At 37.8% G+C, this 21,228-nt stretch overlaps 1 protein-coding gene across 2 annotated transcripts in view; it reads left to right on the top strand.

Moving 5' to 3' along the window:
• FMN1 (formin 1) overlaps window positions 1-21,228 on the top strand; it is a 442,344-nt gene that overhangs the window by 68,181 nt on the left and 352,935 nt on the right. The gene's annotated exons all lie outside the window — the stretch shown is intronic.

The following is a 21,228-nucleotide window of genomic DNA, read 5'->3' as shown; positions in this document are numbered from 1 at the left end:
TTTCAGTGAGTTTTGGAGGTACTCAGCGAATAAGAAGAGTAGGTGTAGAGTTGGTCTGTCTTGAAAAAATTTTGGACATTATGGGATCCACACTCTGCCCTCTGCACCCACCTTCCCCTCTCACCCTCCACAAGCTCTGGGCCTCCAGGCTCATTGCTGTTTGTGCACACTGCGTGCTGCTCTGCTGGACTGCCTGCCCACAGTGCTCTTCTGCCTCCTCTCTATTAGACTGTTGCCCATCCGTGAGGGTCTGGTGCCGTACCTGCCCCACGGTGGTGTTTCCTTGATCTTTCCACCCATTTTCCTCCTCTGAAGTCTAGGAAAACTGTGTCTTCATGTGGTGCTTAATAACACACCATGTCTGTAATGAGGATGTATGCTCCTCATGACCGGGGATAAACTCATTTAGTCAGCAGCTGTGGCAGCCACAGCTGCAAAAGCGTAACATTTACACAGTGCTTTATCACCTGCAAAGCCCTTTCATCCACTTTATCTCATCTGTTTTTCACAACTGCACTGTGAGGTTGGTATTGTTATTATCTCACGTGTAGATTTTGAAGCCACTTTCCTTAGTGACTTACTGCACAGAAAAGCTTTCAACCATGAATTGTTAGAGATGGTTTTTAGAAAGAAATTTGGCACTTTTCAATAGGCTATTTGTAGCCAATCAATCATGGTTGGGAAATTAAGCATTTAGAGATTTAGAATTAATGAAGCACATCCTTGATGAACTGCATGAAAATAGGAAGGATTCAGTCACTGAAACAGTGGGAGTTTTTACCAAAATTTCACCATACAAAGTTGGCCGTTTAACAGACTTTATTCTTAATTTTTTTTTTTTTTTTTTTTTTGAGAGACCTAATTTTTGTATTTTAGTAGAGACGGGATTTCACCATGTTGACCAGGCTAGTCTTGAATTCCTGACCTGAAGTGATCCGCCCGCCTTGGCCTTCCAAAGTGCTGGGATTACAGGTGTGAGACACCACGCCCCGCCTATTCTGAATTTTTTTAAGCTGTAATTTAGATATCCAAATTTGGGAAGGGTTCGTTTGAACACCGAACATTACTAATTTGTATAACCCCATTAGATATTTCCTTTAAATAATCTTTTGCACATATTGTCTTAGTGCCCTGGTACATCTAGGAAGAGTCCACCTGTCTTCAACTAGAACTAATCTTCAAGACTGAATTTTAAAAGGAGACTATTTTCCTAAATGATGATTGCTAACATTTGTTGGCGGCTTACTATGCATCAGAAGCTTTCTATGTATTATCTCTGAACTTCACAAGAGTCTTTGAGAGAGGTTATTTCCTCCATTTTATGGAAAACAAAAATTAGGTGACCTTCTTAAGCTGAGTAAGTGATTCACAGTTAGTGTTGGATCAGGGATTCAAGCTCTGCATTCTACCGCGTCATTTGGCGTCCCTAGATATAATGTTCTTCTAAGGCATTGTTATTTTACAGAGAGGGGCTGGTGGAAAAACTCAGTCGCTTTGAATTATTTAAGCATTCCATGATAGAGTAGATGTGGATTCGAGAAGGGATTTTATATATTCCAGGAATATAACTTCATTTGAATTGCCTCTGATTTCAAAGAAATCAAAATCTCAGTGGAGGGGAGTGGCACATAATATCTTTAACATTTGCCCTTGTGGCAAACAAGGCTCCATGATTTGTTTCCCGTTCCAAATTAAAAAAAAATGCAGAAAAATGAAAATTAAGCACTTTTTTCGTCTAGTATTGAATTGATCCCATGCAAAAAACAAAACAAAATCCATAATTAAGGAGCACAAAGGAGGGCTATTTAGTGTCTGATTTGTGAGATTTCCTCCCTCTCCTTCCAGACTTTGTGGATCAGTTTCTGAAAATGAAAAGAATAATCTCAGGTATTTTTATTCAAAAGAACACAGATTATTAGACACCAAATACATACTAGAAGATTCATGCAATATTTGTATGTGCTGACGGTGAAGACCAAGGGCTTTTCTACTCCAATGATTCTCAACCCTGGCTACACATTAGGATCACCTGGGAGAGCTTTAAAGCAATCCCAATGCTCAGTCCCCAGCAGTAATTTAAGAAGGCCGTGCAGCTGCCGCCTCTGCTGAATGGCAGGGCAATGGGAAGCTTTACTGATGAAGGCACAAAATGGCAAGGGTGGTGAAATGTACAGAGGGGCCCACTCATTGATCAGAAGTGGCACCGAGAGGCTGTAACAGCACAGCAAGACGCTGACCACACCCCGTTCTCACTTTTATGTCTCAGAACTTTTCTACGGTGAGTGTCAGTGTTTTCTTTTTCTCCACATAACATCTGTTTCCTTTTTGTCTGTAACATCACCCCACTTTTCTTTTGAAAAGCCACGTCTCACCCTTTACACTCCACATGGTTAGGATGAAGCTGATCTATTGGATCTAGAGATGATCATCAACCCAGGACTGAAGAATGATAATTCACGTCACCTGGTCACTGTGACCTGTTTAGGGATGGGCACATTTTCTAAGTTATGCTCTAGGGAGTAGTTCCCCAGTCTTTTGCTGGAATAGTTGGGACACTGTCTTAGTAGCGATGGTTACTGAGCTGGAAGAATGTTATTCTGAAGCTGTAATGATTATCTTTGATACCATGAGGGGGAGAACAGAATCGAGAGATGTAGAGAGATTCCTTATATCATTTGAGCTCCATGCTTATAATCCTGGACTTTTTGGTTATATGAACAAATTCTATTCTGCCTAAACCAGTTTAGTTGGATTTCTGCCACTTGTAATACAAGAAGTTCTAACTAAGAAACTTAGTGGAGCCAAAAGGCCAAATGGAGGAAGCAATATGCTGATATTGGAGTGAGGAATTCATGGAAGGGATGTACGTGTCTTGGAAAACTTAATCTGTGTTAAAACATACATTCTATCAAATAGCTAGCTCTGTTTGACCAACAACCCTCACCATATAACCTGTACCCCCATACCATATGTTAGATTTAATTTTTCCTCAATATTCTTGGTTTTAGAGTGAAACAGATTCTAGGCCTTGTTTTATCTTTTGAGGACATGTTTATTACTTAATATGCTATGATACTATGGGGAACTATTGCCACAGATAGTGAGTCTTAGCTTAGTGCCATGTATTCATTCAACAAACATTGATTGAACCGAGTCTGTATACTATATAGTGCAGTAGGCTTTGAATGCCAGATTCAAGAGTATTTGCCTGATTCAGTAGATGGTGAAAAGCTATGGAAGGCCTTTGAGCAAAGGAGTGACATGACCCCAGCCTTGATTTGGAAAGATTAAGCAGCAGAGTGGACAGAAATAAGAGTTAGAAAAAGGAAGGTCAGTTGGTGATTGTTCCTATTGATGGGGACTTGAATTGGGCCTGGAAATAAGTGGATGGATATGAAAACATTGCACAAATATGTCCACAAGGCTTAACAATATGACATTGAAAGAAAGGCATTCTAGATGATTCTACAATTTGAGCTTTAGTTATAAGGATGTGGAGATGCTGTAAACCTATTTAGTTGTGTGAACATGGTCGGATTACTTTACTTCTCTTGGCCTGTCTTTTTATTTGTGATATTAATTACCCTAGTAGGATATTGTTAGGCTATGTATATATAAAGCATTTAGCTCACTGCCTGGCACATAGTACATGCTACATAGATGTTGGTTTGCTTTATCAAGATTGGATAGCCTATACTGTGTCAATCTCTTTCTATTCCTATATATAAGAAATATTCCAATTCCTCCTTCTTTCAGATTATGTAACAGAATAATGGCAGGAATCTGTTGCTGTGGTCAATCTTTGCTGACACACATCATTAGCTTTTTGAAGGAGCAAACTTGGAGTAGGATAGGCCAGCATGCGCCAATTTAGTGTTCCTAGATTTGACACAAACTCCAAGTTTTCTTTCTCACATTGTACCTGTCGCTAGTGGCCATTAGATTTTATTACTGCTGCATTAGCTAGTGGTACTGTTTAGAAGGTGATGTCAGAATATTGGCCTGGTTGTTTATCCTGTTGCATTTTAAATACTCAGGACATCTAGAAGGTATACATGAAATGTACTGTGGGCTAAGCAGTTAAAGGATGAGCCAATGCGTAGTGTCTAAAGCCGATATTTATTTTATAAAACCTACTCTGACCTACCTTACTTTCCCACTAGGCATGTACTTTTTGGGAGAAAATTGTTTAATACATGTCTGGGTTAAAACATTTTCTTCTTTTAAAGCACAATCACATGGTTACTTGAATTTGCAGAACACAACATTTTACGGAGTAGAAACACATAGAATTGGAATATGACAAGAAGAAATAAGACTTCTCAGCTTATTCACTTTTTTGGTGACTATAGGTCAGAGTTTTCAAAATCTTTAAGGTTTCACCTAAGAACATTGCACTTAATTCCGTGGGCAAGGGAGAATTTGTTTCACTGTGTAGTTAACTGTAAAAGTTTCCAGGCCCTTTCTGGCACTTCCAGAGTATTACTCTTTATTTGCCTGTTCTTTGTCTATTGGCCTGACTGTATTGTCATCTCCTTGAAAGTAGAGATCGTGTCCTCTGTTTGCTTGCAGTACACTTTTGGTAAATGAATAAATGAATTAATAGGTAACACAATGAGAGAGGCCTAGTTAAGTTCTAGATTTTTCTTGTTGTGGCTCTATGTCTACTGCTTTGTTTTCCTTTTCAAATTCCTAAAATTCAAACAAACAAGGAAAAACAAACTTGGCCGGGTGTGGTGGCTCACGCCTATAATCCTAGCACTTTGGGAGGCTGAGGCAGGCGGATCATTTGAGGTCAGGAGATTAAGACCATCCTGGCCAACATGGTGAAATCTCGTCTCTACTAAAAATACAAAAGGAAGCTGGGCAAGGTGGCGGACGCCTGTAATCCCGGCTACTCAGGAGGCTGAGGCACGAGAATTAGTTGAACCTGGGAGATGGGGGTTGCAGTGAGCCAAGATTGCGCCACTGTACTCTAGCCTGGCAACAGAGCAAGACTCTAAAAAACAAAACAAAAAAACCAAAAAAAACCAAAACGAAACAACACCAACTTGTCAACTATGTACTTTATTGGGGAATGATATAATAGACAAACGATTTCCACCTTTGTATCATATAGAACTAAATGTAATACTGGAAATGAGGGAATGAGTTTCTCCCTTTGTGCTCTCAATTTATAGACAGTCCAGAACATTGTAAGCAATACTGACATTGGCATTGAATATGACCCTGAATCGGCTGTGTGGTCTGAGGGAGCAGAGGTACAAAGTAATTGGTCATTGTGGTACTCAAACTCAGAATCAGGCATAGGATGTAAGTCTTACTTGCAGAATACTTTTTGTTTCAAGATACAGGACCCCACTGCTCTATCGATAAAAGGCAAGAGTTTAATTTTTTGTTGTTGATCTAAGTCTTTGGAGAAAGTGGGCTGTAAATCATAGATGGGGTATTGTATACTGTTATGTCATCATCTAGCCACCCTTTCATCTGTCCCATGTGGAAGGTTCTCCAGTTTACATTTTTGGGTTATGTGAATGAAGGCAGAGTAGTATCCTATAATTAAGACTAAAACCTCTACCAAGAAGCAATGGTAAGAAAAGAGGTGAATTTACTTTGCATCCAAGATGATGGGCTTACTGTACTATAAGCAGTTCAGTGTATAGTGCAACAGGTATATTTTCAGAAGAAAGAGTCCTGGAGAGCTTGTAAAAAAATGGGAAGTAGATTCAAAAGAAATACTTTTAAAAATACATAAACATGCAATAATGTTCATTGGAGTTCATAGGATTAAAAAAAAAATCCAAATGTGCAGTAAAAGGGTAATAGGTAGAATAAATTTTTCCGTATCTTGTACATATATCTGTAAAATGGGTATATAGTCACTTAAAAGAATGATATAGATATATATGAACTGACAAACACCAATGATCAAGGAATACCAGAACACGAAAAGACAACAAAAACAAGGTGCCAAACAGTATCTTGGTATCACTACGTGTGTGTTTGTATATCCCCACATACAATAGTAACCTCTGGGGTTGGTGACATGAGGTTTTCTCATTTTTGCATTATACAATTCCTTGTTGCTGGAGTGTCCCCCAATAAACATGCACTAGATGGCCAACTTTGAAAATGTCTTTCCTGCCGGTGTGTAGAAAAAGTGCACTAGCTAACCACTCTATAAACACTGTGGGCACAATTGGTAACCTAATCCATTGACTTGGAAGATGGTGATGGCCCTTGGAAAAGGGTAAGCAAGGAGAATAAAGTGACCGGAGTTAGCACATCTGCTATCTTTAGCAGGGTGTGCCAAAATTTGTAAACAGAAATTATTTTATAATTACCTATGTTTAATGTTCTTCAAAGCCGTAGAGCAAGAGAACAGATTCTTTCTGAGAAGTGAAAAACAATTTTCATTTCACCATGCTTCTCTCCATTGGTCACTTGGGTATGTCCTTGGAAATACATTGTCAGAGTCCTGAATCAAACTGTGCCTTTAACTAACATTGTAACCTCAAATTGAGTCATTTAATTGCTAATCTCTCAGTTTCCCCACCTGTTAAAATTGATAATAATAATCCTTACCATCGCATTCCTGAATGAGGTGTTGTGACGCTTAATAAGATCATGTTTGCAAAATGCTTTGAGCTATTTAGATAGAAGACACAATATAAACACAAAGTCTCATTAAAATAATTATACAGCGATTTTTCATAGTTTACATCCAAGGCTAAACCTAGTGATGGAGGTCATTTTATGAGAGTAAAGAAGAAGACTGGCTTTCAAAATCTGAAAATGAAATCCCTAACACATTTTAAAGACAAATATAGTACAAACAGTTTTTAGAATATGAGAGCTTAGTTTTGAGAGATGATTCGAAAAAATGAAAAAATTTTTGTAAGTTCTGTGTTTAACTGAAAACATCTTTTGTAAAACAAAGTGATCACTTCTATCCCTTGAAAGAGGAAGAAAATAAAAGCAAGCTCTTCAAGAATAGTGCTGGTTTTTTACAGAAAGTTTTATCATTAATAGGGCTATAAAGTGGCGAAACCTGTCTGGCCCACTGAGCGTACGGACGGTTGACTCATTAATGCTTGGCAGAGTCTCCTCCTGGGTGGCACTGTAGCAGTTGCTCTTGTGATGGAGCAGGGAAGGCACATCCCCCACATTCTCCTTCCTCCCAGGCTGTCCTGAGAATCCATCATGTTCACCACAGGCTCCCCACCCTTTGGCACCATGGGTGCCTGCTACCACTATAGCCCAAGATATGGACAGTCCATTTCAGTTCCCAAGATTTGGAAGTGCCGGCACAGGAGGTCGGTAACCCCGGAGGAAGGTAAGCTTGAAAACAGAAGCCTGTTCTCTGGGTTGCAGGTGGGGAGAGAAGGGTGTTTATTGAACATAGAGATGAATCTAACTAGATCATCAGAATAGAAGTTGTTCTGTACTTAGTGTTTTTAGTTTTCTAGTATTTATGGGCTGAACTATGAAGAATTCTTGCTGTGAAAGGTCATTGTTTTGTCGCATAAGTAGATTCAGATGTCCTCCAATTGTTACCTCCAGGGGTGCTGATCTCCAATTTTTTTAAATTATAGCATCTGAATATTACCATTTTCATTCAATTATGTTGAACAAAATAAGAATTTATGTGTCTAATTTTTTTTTGTAAGGGAAGGTTTAGGGCCAATCTTTTTTTATAGACACTATTTTTTCATAAAGACTTTGGAGTATGAATGTGACTAGAAATTATTTGAAATTTAAAGACTTTATACCATTCTTTAAAGATTGATGTAATAAAATGCTGTATCAATATTAAGAAATAATCTAGATTATTTAACCAAAATAGGTGAAAATATTTGTATCTAATATTTCATACGGACATTGTCATGCTTTTTGTATTTAATATTTAATATGAGCATTATTAGGATGTGAGAGGAAGAGATTTTCTGATTTCTTGTTTCCTACAAGAACTGTCCCTCGTTCCTGTCAAAGAAATTTCACTTGATTCTCATCAAGTTTATACTGAAATTAGAAAAATTACCTAGGAAAAATAAATTATGTAAAGGTAATTAATTTCAGCATTAACGGAGAAACTGACATTTTTTACTTTCCTATTTCTCTGTTTGCTGGTGCTTATTTGATCTCCATTTTTCTGGTTTGTTCTAATCATTTAGGTGGACTTCTTAGTATGCCCCTGAGAATTTCTGTGTTTGGAGAATCATCAACTGTTCCAACAGTACCAAATGGACTGGATGTTAAACTATAAGGAAAGTTATTAATAAAACAAATGAGAAAATTCCTTGCATTGTAATTGCTTGGTTGGAACTAGCAACTAAAACAGAAAAAGCTAGTTTCTCATGGAGGATATTAGCCAATGAATTATATGTTTAGGTTTGCAAACTACATTTTTTGTGATGTATTGGCATTTCATAGAGATACATGCACATGTATTTACATTTTCTCAGAATTCACGTGATTTCATCTTGTGGAAACTCAAGCAGTTTTAGAAAAAGTTTTTGCAAATTCACAACACACTATATCATTATTTTGATGCAAAAGTCTTTGCAAATTCACAACAATTTTCTTTCTAGGAACACGAAAAACAGTATTATTTCTCTTCCGTACTGCCATTCCATCACCCATAACATAAACTAGATGAAGAACAGGCATTTGAATGCAAGGTCAATCTGAACTTTATTCTTAGTTCAAACACTAATTTGCTATGTGGTCCTGAGTATGCTTCATAACCATTGTTTGCTCTAGTGGTTCTTCCTTTGAGGTAATATTAATCTTTGTGTTCCTTCTGTCTCATCAAGAGAATACAAAAATGTTGTTTGCTAGATAATAGTTATCTCTAGTAGATGTGAGTGAAGCACAGTTTAGAAATTAATGTTTACTTATTGGAATCACTGCAAAACATTTGTTAAATATCTTATTACACGTATCTATAAATTTTGATCCCTGAAGTGGACTCCTTAAGTTTATTGAGGTGCGAGGAGCAAACATTCAGCTTAATCCGTAGTTCAGATTTTCCAAAAGCATGTTAAGGTTAAATTACTTGTGTGGGGAAAAAGATGTTCAAGAGCATATGCTAGTTAAATAAGAAAACGCTGAGAAATGAATGCTACCTTGTCAATCTCTCAGCCCCTGTGTATTTCTCAGAATGCCAGTAATCAAAATGCAGCTATGGTTTCGATGTCTTCCAGATTTTAGATTACTCTTAAGGAGATGTAGTATTTCTGCGTTGTCTTCTTTATGGCAGGAAATTACAAATACTTTCGTTGTTACTGCCAGAATCTGAGGGTGTATAGCTTCCAGCAGTGGCACCTGGATTTGTTTTCTCTCTCTCTCTTTTGGAGTAGGGGTTGGGGACTCCGTGAGAGTTGTTAGAGGGGAGTAACTTCTCCAAACTAGATCCTCCATTGTTCTTAAGCTCTCACTATATAAGTGATTTACCTGGATCTGAGGCTAACTTTATTTCAAATAGGATATTTCTCAGTCTCTGCAGGATCATCCATAGCTCCTCTTAAATTTGGGTCAGTGCCACACTTAATTGGTTGTGGTAATGATAGTAATAGTGGTAGTGTTGGATTGGTGGAAACAATAGTAATAGTAAGCATTTATTTGAGTGCTGTAAAACGTGTTTCAAGTACTTCATTTTCTTTAATCCTCAAAAAACTTTCGAAAGATCTCTGTTATCTCCATTTTCTGTATGAAGGACCTGCCCAAAGTCAGATGGATAGTAACCTTCCTGAATTCAAGGCCTATACTTTGTCGACTATACTATATTTTTCATGAGGGGAAAAAAATCCATATCTAGTATTATTTGTTTTCGCATCTTATAATCATGTTTGGGCTTCAATATGAATTTCCTTTCTACAACTGCTTTATCACAGACAGTTTTGCTGGAAGAGGCTGGAATGGAGTGCCAAATAATGAGCAGAAATAATTTAAGCCTGGGAGGTGTTAAAAAATTAAAAAAAAAAAAACTTTAGACAAACTAAATTTAACAGAATTTAATTGAGCAAAGAAAGATTCTTGAATCAGCCCCCAGAACAAGAATAGGCTTAGAATGACTTCAGGGCTGCCGCATGGTCAGATAATATTTATAGACAGAAAACGGAAATGAGGCATAGAAACAGCTGGATTGGCTACAGCTGGGCATTTGCCTTATTTGAACACGGTTTGAACAGTTGGCTGCCTCGGATTTGTTGCAGCTTGGCTGCTGTGATTTTCTAAAGCTTGTCCTTGGATGAAGCACAGATTAATGTGAACCAAGGATACTTTAAAAGAGTTTTATAAACAGATATAAAGGAAAGTAGAACATTATGCTTCCTAGACTATAGGTCAACCCCAGTGAAAAAGTTAGTCTAGGTTTACATCTTTTTTCTGTATAAATGGGGATTTAAGTAACTGCTAATAAGGCTAAGGAAAACCATAGCACTATCCAAACGCTAGGGACATAGCTAAAACTCAGGAATGTCTTTTTGTAGTTGGATCTCTAGTTTTTCTGCTGGGTATACGTTTAAGGTGAGTGATTACAGTCCCCATTCACCCTAAGAAAATTGTTTAACTCAGTCCAGCCCAAAGCTACCTGAGAAACTTATTATTACTACTATTATTGTAAGCAGGTGTGTGAGAGAATCTAGTTGAAATGAATAATGATGCAGATGGATTTGCTGGTTGGAGTAAAGGTGGTGGAGAATTCCTCTCATTGGAAACTGCTAAGGTCAATAAAATCTCATGACCACAAAGAGTGAAGAAGAGTCAAGCTGTAAGGTGGAAAGGGAACTTCTAAGTGGTAACTGAAAGCCTGGCCAGAAACAGCAACATGGGAGCTGAGCATAGGTTTAGGGATATGAGAGGCAGGAAGGCTGAGGAAGAACAGGTTTAGAGGAAACAGGCAAGAATTTCCAGACAATTACCTGATGCAGGTGCTATGCACAGCTGGATTTTGGGTGCTCAGTGTATTGTGGTTGTGGGAGAATTATTTGCATGTAAAAAATGGGAGAGGTGGGGGAGTGTGTATGTGAGGGAGGCTGGCAAGACAGCAAGTTTGTGTGTGTGTGCGCGTTGTGTGTGTGTGTGTGTGTGGCTTAAGGATGAATCCAGTTTCCTTAGCAAGGCTGTACACAAGGACCTTAACCTGAGCCTTGCCTACCTCTTTCATAAGCAACCCACATACCAGTCCGTTGAAAATATGCCATCTTCTTATACATACATTCTTTTATGTGTACATGTTTCTTCTGATTTGCCTCGTTAAATTTTATTCATCCTTCAAGTATTATTTCCCATGAAAAGTGTCCCATTGTGACTCCTAGCCTCCCACCCTCCTTATAGGACAGCCTTAGGCAGCTCAGCTCTTTATTTCTTTAGTACTCTCCTTTTAACACTTAAATTCTAAGAATTTATTTAGTTCTTCATTTTCCCCATGGGAGACTGGACTCCTTGAAGGCAAGGGCCTTGTCTTAGTTATCTTTGTATCATATGATTCAGTGCCTGGCATAGTGGGTGCTTAATCAGCATTTTGACTGATTGATAGATGAAGTCTTTTGAGGACTCTATAAAATCAATACATGGATCATATATTGAATGAAGGATCAGTGCAGGTCAGTTTATCTTCTGAGGCCTGCCCAGCCACCAGACCCCTAAACTTTTCAGCAGCTGGCTAGACAGTAATGTAGAGATGCTTGCATCTTTTCAATCATGGATAGACAAAATAAGGGAGGGGAAAAAAGTCAATTTCCAGAAGTCAAAGATCTTACATTTTATCAGCTAAAGTAGGATTATTTCTATTCCTTTAATGATAGTTCTGTAGTTGTAGGATTATTTCTATTCCTTTAATGATAGTTCTGTAGTTGTTTTGGGGCATTTGGGTCATGCTACCTGTCAGGTGATGAGAAATATGGACTTTATAGTTCAGGAGACATTACAGCAGCTGTGACTATTTACCCACAGGCTCTCTCCAAAAGAAGGTGCATTGTTGGTCATGTGGCAGGGGAAGGAAATCCTAAGTGCTTTTGTCATGAGATGAGGAGAGACTCGCGTTTGCGTGGTGTTCTTGTGGTGTACACAAACAAGTGACTGGATGATTCAAATGATTGGATCGACAATGACTTGTTTCTGAAACGGAACAGATGTGACAGACAGGCTTCCGGAATCCAGTGACCACACATTACATGTCCAACACTTATGCAGATTCTTTGCAAAATATTCATATTTTCATGATTTCTGCATATATTTATGTTTAGGTCTAAATGTTCAGGCAGCCAGAGGCCAATTATTTCTTCTTATGTCACTGTCCGGAAGTTAGGCTTCTAGGATGCTATACTTCAGAGTCCTGAGCTGCTTCATTCCTCCTCCTTGGACAAGCAAGGACTCGTAGAAATAATACCCCATAGGCCTGGCCTAGGAAGCCATGTGGTGCCTCCTGTGCATTCTTGCAGCACATTGAGATATAAAGGGCAGGCACCAGCAATAGTGTCCTTTAGGACCTTGACGGCAGAACAGGCTCAGAGGGAAACCAGGCTGACAATTCTGAAAAGAGCTGCTCCAAGAGAAGGCGTTGGGTAGGAAACCAGCTTACAAGACCTTGGAGAACTGCGAAGGGGAGGAGGCTTGACTTGAACTTTAGAGAACTGAGCCTAGAGCAATTCCTGAGCTAAGGAGCAGGTAGGTGGCTAAGGATCTGGTTTCCCACACTTGTGGGTGAAAACATAGTAAGGCTAATTAAAGGAACAGTAGAAGCAGTTTCCAGTCAGGGTTTCATTGTTAAAGAAGGCTCTGTTTTGAAGTGTGCTGGTACCTCAGGGGCCTCAACTATAAGACGGTCTGGAAGGAATCACAGATGAAGGAGCTGACGTGGCCATGGAAGCTGGCTCTGAGATGGAGCACCAGGAATCCAATGCACAGTGTTCAACGTGGGGCCCCTGTCTAGAAGGGGGAGAAGTAACAGAAGGTGGGTGGTGGTACTATTTAAATCGGGGTATGAGGTGGGCTGTAGAGGAAGGTGCCTCTGTATACTGACACTGGATGATTTTTGTGTTTTCTGTAGGAGCGCCGGTATTGACTAAAGATGGGGGAGCAGGGTTGTACTTCATGGAGGAGCAAACTGTTATTGGAAAAAAGAGGCTGCATAATTGTCTATATCGTACCCTATGTTCACATCTATGTTACATAAAAAAACAATATAAGACAACAAAAATTGTGTATAGAAAGAAAGGCTGGAATGAAATCACTGAACTATTAATCGAAAAAAATAAGCTTATATAGTTTAAAACAATAGATAATTCAAGTTTTGTAGTGGACCTACGTTGCAAATACATGGAAACACTTATCCTGTTTAATTACTACACTGAAGTTGTTTGAATTCATGTCAAGGAGCCCAGTGACCTTTAGGGAAGAATATGTCAGAAAGTGAGTAACCCCCTAACAAATGACCACACAGTACACAGGTCAAGCTTTGGCCACAAAGCATCCAAATTACACCAATAAATGCAGACATTTGAAACAGCATATTGAGAGGTAGATATGCCTTGGGGGTGTTAAACACTTTGGTTGTACTTTAGGTATAAGTATTTTGTTCTTTTGTTCCGCCACACTGAGGCATTGTGAAGAAAATAGAGAAGACACTGTTGTCAAAGCACCTAACAGCGAAGGTTCTCTTAGACTTTCCCTGCCTTCCCCTTTGTCCCAGTACACCAGGACTGCCTAGGGCGGCTGTAATCTGGAGGCTTAACCTTTCTGACGATATAAACCCAGTAGCTGTAGGCCTTGGCATTTGGATAACTCTGCTCCAAATGCCCTTCATTTCTTGCCATCTACCCACACCACTTCCTAGCAACCCACATTTCCCATGTGATCTCTAGGAGAACAGGGAAAATATCCTAAACTTCTGTTGATTGGGCAGCTGTGGCGGTTATCACGTACTCAACAAGTACTGGTGAAAAAATACACCAGATGTACAAGTAGAATATAGGCCAGTCAGTTGATGAGCTGGAGTTTTTGTAACCACCTTCTTGCCTCTAGTATCTTTGGAGTGTTTTTATGATAGAGTTTAAACTAAGCACTAGTGCCTGAAATTCTTTGCTGCAGGTACCCAGTGCTCTTAGGTTAGGCATCGCTAGGGAACCTTTTAATTTTGTTGCATAGTTGTGCTTAGTACTTGTTTAATGGAGCAATAACAGTTCCTCCTTTTTTAATTAAAAGAATTATATAAGAAAACTAGTACAGAAAACAGAACAGCAAAATCTTCCATAATCCAGCCACCTCAACTCTTCATAGAGATAGGTGTTTTTAAATAACAAAGGTCATGGAAACAAAATTATATAAAAATATTTTATATACTGCCACCTAACATTTCAAGCTTCTAATGTTCATATACCATCTCATTAATTATACCTTTATAATTTTAAGGGATAACATTTTATCATGTAGATTACTGTAGTACTAAATCCATTATTAGACGTTTAAATTGTTTCGAAGTTGAAACCAATAAAAATGCTGTGGTTAAAATCTTTATTTATACAGCTTTTTGTTTTCATAGACATGAAATTGTAAAAAGATACAAATATTTTGTTAACACTACAGTTCTTTCCAAAAAATTACAGTAAAATGTGATACAACCAGGTCATATAAAATGGTAACTTAGAGTCTTTTTAAAAACAGCTTTAGTAAGATATAATACACATGCCGTATAATTTACTCATTTAAAATGTACAATTCGGTGGTTTCTAATATATTCAGAGTTGTACAACCATCATCAAAATCAACTTTATAACATTTTCATCACCTCCCCCAAAACCCCATACCATTAGTAGTCACTCACCATTTTACCACAACCCTGTCCAGCCCAAGTTATCACTGAGCTTCTTTCTGCCTCCCTAGATTTGCCTGTTCTGGAAATTTCATATAAATGGTATCATGCAATATTGCGGTCTTTGTGACTGGCCACATCTACTTAGCATGTTTTCGAGATTTTTTTATAGGCAAAAGATATTCCATCGTATGGATATAGCACATTTTGTTTGTCCATTCATAAGTAGACAAACATTCGAGTTATTTCCACCTTTTGGCTATTATGCGTAATGCTACGAACATTTGTGTACAAGTTTTTGTGTGGACATATGCTTTTATATTTCTTGGATTTATTTCTAGGAGTGAAATTGCTGAGTTGTATTCTAATTCTTGATTTAACCTTTTGAATAAATGCCAGACTATTTTCTGGAGCTGCTGTACCATTTTAGGTTCCCACCAACAATCTTATGAGAGTCCCAGCTTCTTCACAGTCTCATGAACACTTGTTGTTATCTGCCTTTTTAATTACAGCCATCCAAATGAAGTGGTATCCTACTGAGGTTTTGATTTGCATTTCAAAGGATCCTTTAAGTTTTTTTATTTTTTAAATTAACTTGTGTAGGGTTGAAAGCATTTTACAATGTACATTTTAAAAATCAATGTGATTTATAGAGGGCATATGCAAAGCACCATGAAAACACACAGAAATGAATCATCTCATAGATTGTGAGGGAAATGGAAAAGCCCTGAGAAATGAATGTAAGGTCAGGAATAGCATACCATAAAGATGTAAAACTAACATTTGAATGGCAGTTTATAATTTCATAGCACTTATTCACATGTGTTAACTCATTTACACGGAATAATTGTCATCTTAATTGCTATACAAAGTCATCTTGAAAAATGTAAAAGACTTGTTTTTAGGATTTCTTTAAGGTTAATAAAAATATACTGCATGCCAAGACATTAAAAATTGTTTTAATGTGGGAACGTTTTAATGGACTAAAAATATCGACACGTTGTTCTTATTTTTGTTTTAATAACAAAGAGAAAATGGCTAAAGGAATAGCAAAATAGTTTTAATTGGGATTTAATATTGCATTTTTAAATAAAAGACTGTTAGTCATCAAAATGCTTTAATGATTTGTGTTTATATAAATTTAACCTGAATATAATCAAACATTAAAAAGAAAAAGAGAAGCGTCAATGTGAGGGGCAGGGGGACATGTTTTACTGATGTTATTTGAGGTGCATGACAGAACAGCTATTCTCAAAAAATGCTCTCCTTGGTTAATACAGAATTTTACCTTTTTTGTTACAAAACTATTATATGGCCATTATAGAAAAATATAGAAAGACTCACAAGGATAGGAAAAAAACCTTCCATTATCACCACCCATAGAAAAATGACTGTTAAAATTTACATTTTTATTTCCAGTCTTTTTACTGTACTTTAAAAAATTTCGTGAACTTGATAAATAACCTTTTGGTTCCACATGTTATAAGCATTTCCTGTGTTTTTTAAACTTTTCATAAATATTATTTTAATTATTGTGAACAATTCTGCAAAGAGAATAGACCATCTATGTATTATTTACCTAATTCTGGACACTTTACTTGCTTATGGTTTTTTAGTGTCTTAATAATCTGACAGGTGTTTTTGCATAGAATGTTTGCATTTTAGAGAATTTGTTTATGGTAGATTCCTAGGAGAAGTGTTACATTGTCAAAAGTATGACAGTTATCAATTATTTTGATATTTATTACCAAATTGTTTCTCCAAATTTTATTCTATAATATACTTTTGCCTGAAGAGTATTCTTGCACTTACCCATTTATGTATTCAATAAATATTTAATGGGAACTCGCTGTGTCCAGGTGCTAGGTGAAGTGCTGGTGCTAACTTAAACATCATGGGCACTGTCTTACTTTTTTAGATTTTTAAGGTTTTAGACTTTCTGATTTACAGTGAAATGTTCTTTGAGCTTGCATTTTTTTTTTAACTTTCATTTTAGATTTGGGGATACATGTAAAGATTTGTTACATAGGTGAACATGTGTCATGGGGGTTTGTTGTACATATTATTTCATCACCCAGGTATTAGGCCCAGTATCGAATATTGTTTCTGTTTCTCTCCCTTCTCTCATGCTCCCCCATTAAGTATGCCCCAGTATTTGTTTCCTTCTTTGTGTTCATAAGTTCTTATCATGTAGCTCTTGCTTATAAGTGAGAACACGCAGTATTTGGTTTTCTGTTCCTGCCTTAGTTTGCTAAGGATAGTAGCCTCCAGCTCCATCCATGTTCCCACAAAAAACATGATTTCATTCTTTTTTATGGCTGCATGGTATTCCATGGTGTTATATATACCACATTTTCTTTATCCAATCTGTCATCGATTAACATTAGGTTGATTCCATGTCTTTGCTATTGTGAATAGTGCTTGCATTTCATTTAGCTTGCAATTCTTTTAGCTATTACTAATGGTGTTTAAAATTTCTCCATACTCATTGGTTGTTTATTTTTATTTTCCCTTTGGCCATTTATCTATTAATGTTTTGACAAAAATAAGGAAACTATAATGGATTTTTATGTTGTTTTTGTACAGGAACCTCAAAAACCTTACTTGCATTTTAGAACAAAGACATTTGTTAATTTAATAAAATATTTTAGTTTGTTACTAAACCAAGTATCCATCTTTGTCTTGAATAGAGTTTAGCACACTCTAGACCAAGTATGTTTTATGCCTTCCTTGCTTTTGGGAGAAGAAATAGGTTATAAATGGTAAAGTTATGACAAGTTTGCTAGGTTGTTTAGTTTATTCTTGGGTTAATTGTAGGCATGGGGACATTTTTGGTATTAGACTGGATAACTCTTTCTCTGTCCTGGTAACTGATTGATCGTCTGAAGGATTCGTATTGGGAGGCAGAGTGGTAATCAATATTGTAGGCTGAGGTCACTGACAGAGGCCAAAGACAATAATGTGTGAAATTTAGGATGAATTGCTTTTTGGGTTTTGTCTGGATTTACTAAGAGAGGGGAGTTGTTTGGGCAAATGTTGCCTCTTGAAGGTCTCTTTGAAGTGACCATCTAATGAATCAAGGAAAAGGCAGTTAAATCCTTCTTGGTGAGAACATCAAAAGAGGAATAGGGTATAGTTACACATCAGGAACCAAGGGCTATCGGTTGACCTTTCTTAAGAGTGGGGAGAGGAATTTGAATGATTGGGTAGTTTTTATTACATAGTGGCCTTTTTAAAAACCTTTAACTTTCTTCTTTTTTTCTCCCTAACTTCAGTTTCTCCAGGCCTCTTGTTGTTTAATAGCAGAGTTAGAGAATTATGTTATCTACCTTGCGATCTCATAACTTAAGCTGTTTTTTCTTGGAGGGCAAGGAGAGTAAAATAATACTATTTTGAATGTATTTTCTCTTCTTATGTGCCATTATCTCCTTTCCCTACTCATGGGAGTAAGAGACCATGTAGATAGAGGATTCACACCAACTGATTGTTGCAGCATGTCCTTTAGCTTTATATGTTTTTCCCCCTCCATCAAAACTTTTACCAAAGCAGTAAGTGTTTAGTTGTCTGACTGAGTTTTATATCTCTTCTTTTTTCTTGTTAAGCCAATGAAGATGCCAGTAAGAACTGCCAAAAAATGAGTAGGCAAGAAAACAGAGAGGGCTTAGTCAAAGGATGGCAAAAACATGACACACACACACCCCACCACCATCCGTCCTGTGCCAGGGAAGGCATTGCTCTCTCAGAGAAATCACGAGACTCTTTCTTACTGGAGCTGAACCTGGCACAGAATTTTTGCCAGTGTTGCATTCTAGTCCCTCACTCCCAATAACATGGCATCCATACTGAAACCTTTGTTATTTTCATGATAGAAGATCTGCAAACACACCTCTGGGGCTTCCAGAATTAACTGTAATAAATAAGGGGCCAACATGAAAAATAAAAAATATATTAGCATTTATGTTTTATTTAAATATCTTAAAAGAGAGGGATCATCATAGTACCATCTATATACAGAAGAAAACCAGATTTGATATCTTGCATTGCTAGAGTTGATTTTGAGACTCATTCATTATTTAGTTTCAGGTAATGATAAGTACGATGGGTAAAATACTAGAGAGCGTGTTGGCAAAGCTGGCAAAAAGGCAGTGACAAAGACTTTCTGCTGGAAGGATATTTGAACATGAACTTGAACTTGAGTGATGTGAAGAAATCAGCCATTTAACAGTCTGGGGAACATCTTAGCCAAGAAAACCACCAGTGTAAATGCCAAAGGCAGGAATGAGGTTGGTGTGATCACAGAACAGCAAGAAGGTGAGGGTGGCTGGAATGAAGTGTAAGGGAGAGGTTAGGAGATGGGGAGAAAGTGATAGGCAGGGATCAAGTCCAGTGATGTTCTTTAAGGCCAGGGATTTGCATTTTATTTTAACTATGATGGGAAGCCACTGGAGGACTTTGATCTGAGGAATGGTGTGACATTTGTAAAAGATCGTTTGCATGCTTTGTGGAGAGTATTGTGTCTAGGCAGAAGTGGAAGAAGGAAGAAGAGCTAGGAGATTTTTTCCAGTTGCCCAGATGAGAGAGGTGGTGGCTTAGACTGAGGTGGTAATGATGTGTGAAGTGGTCAGATTTGGGATACTGTTTGGTGGTAGAGCAAACAGGTCTTGCTTATAAAATTTAGGCAGAATATGAGGGAAAGAGAGGACTCAAGGATGAAGCAGGTTTTAATCTTAGAAACTGAGAGCTATTTAATTTGGTGGGAAAGACTGGGGGAACAAAGTTAGAAGGAAAATAAAGAGTTTGGAATGAATATTAGCCAAGCAATGAGTATTGCTTGGGTGCCTGTATGAGACAGGGCGAGAGCTTATGGCCAGATACATTAATTTGAAAGTCATTAGAGCTGAGATATTTAAAACTGAGACTGAATGAGATGACAGATGGAGTGAATGAAGACAGAGAAGATTCTGCACATATCTTTGGGGTGCTGAAACATTTAGAGCAGTGCTTCTCAACTAGGGGCGATTTCAGAGATTTTTAGTTGGCCAAGGGATGGGGGAGGGGATGCTACTATTAACTAGTGAGTAGAGGTCAAGGGATGCTGCTGAACATCCTATTATACAGTGCAAAGGTCATCCTCCCCCAGAAAAGAGTTATCTGGCCCAAAATTTCAGTGGTGTTGAGATTAAGAACACTGATTTAGAAGGATGAGGAGCCAGCAAGGCAACTGAAGAGTGAACAGTGAACTCAGGAGAACTTGGAAAGAGGGTTTTCTGAAAAGGCATTTCAAGAAAAAGTATGCATTCAGCCCTGCTGGATGCTCCTGAGAAGTTCCATGAGATGATGAAAATTTGGGGAGATATACCAGTATGACTCAAAATTCCTCTAAAAGCTAATAGATTTAAATGATGAAGTTTATACACTTCTGTAGAATCATGTACACATTAAAGAAAGCTGACTTTAAAAAAAAAAGGCCACAGAGACAATGCCAAATGAAATTTTGGCATTCTCGTTGCTTAGCGTTTTGTGTCTGTGTGCGTGTGTGTGTGTGTGTGTGTGTGTGTGTGTGGATTCTGGTTAGCTGTAATCAAAATAGGAATTTATTTACAGAACATTATGTTACGTTAAGAAGCAAGGAAAAATTGAGTAGTAATATTGGGCCAGGTGGCAAACAGGAAGTACTGAGAATCCCATAAGCAAAAGTTCCTGGATATTTTCTGCCATTTATAAGATTCAGATTCAGTGACTCCAGATCAGGTTGAGACATGGCTGCTCAGAGCCTCCCCTTATGTACTGGGAGCAGTTCCCAGAGAAGGCAGAACAATTATGGAACAGCTAGCCATTCTAAGGGGTACTTTCCAGCTTTCACCCCTTCATACTACACATGCAAAGAGCAGCAGACTCAGCTCCGCCAGGCATAACTGCAAACCCTTCCTCGCTAATAGGAGACAGTACAAGCTCAGACAGTAATGAGATCTGGAAGTGATGCCATAGGCACCCTGTTCTTTGAGTCCTTGCTGAGTGGTAGTTTTTTTTTTTTCTTGTCCTATTACAACATTTTGTAACGTACGAATCAATGGATACTTTTATTGTAATCAATGTATCCCAGTAGTGAGGCCAAAAAAAAGTGAAGAAAAGGAAAAGTAGACATTTATTGAAAGAGAAAACAGGAAGTAATTATTTAATCTTTAGATATTCCGACAGTATATAAGAAAATACAGTTTTAGTCAAGATTCCCTATTTTTCCACCTGATCTCAAAGCCATATGTATAGTCTATAAATCTTATCCCAGTCATTACCCATTTCAAGTCATCCTTGCCTTTAGGCAGCGTTTCACCTGGTCTGGAATCTTTGGGGAAGACAACCCTTTATTTCTGAGAGGTCTGAACCATTGACAGTCCATCCAGATAATATTATGA

Source organism: Pongo pygmaeus, chromosome 16 (assembly GCF_028885625.2).
Source record: "Pongo pygmaeus isolate AG05252 chromosome 16, NHGRI_mPonPyg2-v2.0_pri, whole genome shotgun sequence".
NCBI lineage: Eukaryota > Metazoa > Chordata > Mammalia > Primates > Hominidae > Pongo > Pongo pygmaeus.
The sequence above is the reverse complement of the archived record's forward strand: the minus strand, read 5'-3'. Positions and strand labels throughout refer to the sequence as shown.